This window comes from Triticum dicoccoides, chromosome 4B (assembly GCF_002162155.2).
Source record: "Triticum dicoccoides isolate Atlit2015 ecotype Zavitan chromosome 4B, WEW_v2.0, whole genome shotgun sequence".
In the NCBI taxonomy this organism is placed as follows: domain Eukaryota; kingdom Viridiplantae; phylum Streptophyta; class Magnoliopsida; order Poales; family Poaceae; genus Triticum; species Triticum dicoccoides.
Genome location: NC_041387.1, coordinates 64897475 through 64899774, shown reverse-complemented (window position 1 = coordinate 64899774; position 2300 = coordinate 64897475). Strand labels below are relative to the sequence as shown.

At 43.9% G+C, this 2300-nt stretch overlaps 1 long non-coding RNA gene across 1 annotated transcript; it reads left to right on the top strand.

Annotated features, from left to right (window-relative positions):
- Window positions 1-17: 17 nt before the first annotated feature.
- On the top strand, window positions 18-2046 carry LOC119293350. The gene is made up of 5 exons (XR_005143033.1): window positions 18-131; window positions 230-474; window positions 837-995; window positions 1085-1818; window positions 1939-2046. It is a non-coding gene; the product is annotated as an uncharacterized LOC119293350 (long non-coding RNA).
- The last annotated feature ends 254 nt before the right edge of the window (window positions 2047-2300 follow it).

The window sequence follows — 2300 nt, the reverse complement described above, 5'->3', positions numbered from 1 at the left end:
CTCCGCGTGGGCTGGGACGCAGCGCCTGAAACCCACGCATGGTAGTCTACGCGCCGTCGCTATGCTCCCCACGCGTCGCCTGCCCTGACGGCCCGAGGATCCTCACGCCGTCTTGGCTGGATTGTGCAAAGGTGAGGAGCTGCCATGACCGCGGATCCCCCAACCTCCCATGTTCCTCCTAACCTCTTTCACCCCTCTCCTGATGTGCTCCATGCTGGTCTCGCGACAGAGATGACGTTGAACCTTTGGTTGCACGGCGCGGCGGCTCGCCATGGGACTCAACAGTACGGTGGCCAGTCCCGTGACACCATGCCTCTCCCACCTCTTTCGGTGGCTTTCTCTGCTGCCCCTGGAGCTCAACGTGGAGGGACTCGCCATGCATCGCGCATCGTTCTGGACGCGGCTGCCCACTACCCTGCAAGTCGACTGTTCCAACGCCCACAAGTGTTCGACGTTATGTTTGGACAGCTGTAGGTAAAAGAAAATCAGTTCTATCTATAAACCGTGTCAAGGGTTATATGCGTGTTCCATCCCAAGCACAATTATTTTTCTTTACATGCACCTTTTGTGATATGTCTGCTTATGCAATGAGGCTCAGCCTGCTACTGATGATTGCAGTTTGGAAATATGTTGAAAGATAACTTTACTGTCAAGAAGCCCTCCATAGGAAATAGGATGCAGTGTAAAATGGACTGTGCCTTAACCCTTGTTTGGTATGAACTTCATGGATGAGGCAATTGAGCTCTACACAACAAGCATATTTAATGCATCAAGGTTGTTAGGCACAATTGTTCATGTAGAACCATCTGCTAAACTTACTATGACTTCTTTTCCAGGATTCTCCATGGAATCTTCGAACAGATCAATGGATAAAGCAAAAGAAAATCCATACAGGGCTCTGTCAGGCTTGCTGCTTCAGGTCGTCCTCCCCAAGAGTGTGAGAAGAAGCAGCTGCTGCAGAATGCATCGCACGCTATATACTCATGGGTCTTCAGGTCAGGTCCCTCTCGAGCCATGCATGCATCTTCTTCTGAGGCAAATTTAGCATGCATATCATTTAATTTTTCCATTAATGTGTTTGCAGGACAGAAATGGGAGGCTCTTCTACAAGCTCATGATCGACATCGGGGAGCTGCATATCCTTATTTATAGAGATAATTAGAAGTTTGAGAGAAATTTAGTGTGCTCTGCATCTAATTTCAGAGAAAGTACATCTACTGTAGTAGCATGCAAGTGGGTTCATGCCATTATACATAGCACGTTCCAGCTGTTGTATATCCTTGCTTTGAGAGACAATTAGTAGTTTCTGAGAATATATTTCATAGCACGAGCACATAGCTATGAGAGATTATTAGAGCAGTAGTTCTACCTACTACCACATGTATTTTTTCGTTGATTGTACAAGTTCACATGTACATCTCTGAATAAAGAAGAACCTTATTACTGAAGTTATAGAACAGAGGTGGTGTTGCTCTATATGTACAGGCTATTATTTGCATGCTTTGCTGAGTAAGTGCAGTTTAGAATGAGTTGAAATCTAAGAGCAGACAGTTGCATGTTCGACTTCCGTTGTGCAGTACCATTTCTTACTTCCAATTAGAATAGTTGTCGTTCAGTATTTGCCTAGCTCTAATACCATTCTTCACAAAATACATACACCTTTTTTAGTGTCTGAATTTTATTATCTGTTGGTGATCAGTTTTTCCTACTCCAGTTGTTGGATGTGCTATCCTCCCTTCTCACTCTCGGGCTCTAGCAGCAAATGGACGCGCAAGCATCACAAAGCAGCTCAGCTCCATCGCCTTCAGTGGTGGCAAGGTCTGTATGCTCAGCCCAACTCCGATGCTCTCTGTGCATTTTATTTATACACCAAAATTTATTGAATGGAGGACAAGTTCTACTTTTTGTTAATGGAGCTAGCTTGATTGATTTTTTCAGCATTAGCTTGATCAATCTAATCCCGGCGGATGCGCTACTTTTTGTTCATGCCCACGTGTATTTGTGTCTGCAAAGGAGCGAGCATACTAGAGGGATGGTTGGAAGGGGAGTAATCTGCTACAATGTTTTACATCTTCTATAGTTATTTTTTGAATCTGTGATATAATATAGGGAAAAGTATATTTTTCGTCCCTCAACTTTTTTGAAAGTGGAGAAATGATCCCTTAACTTCAAAACCAGCAAAACTTCGTCCCTCTACTTTTAAAACCAGATAAGTTTAGTCCCTCATGCTATTTTAGATGGTTTTCTTTCAACTTGGTGTGGTATTATGATATACACTACAGAAAAAAAATTATTAGAGC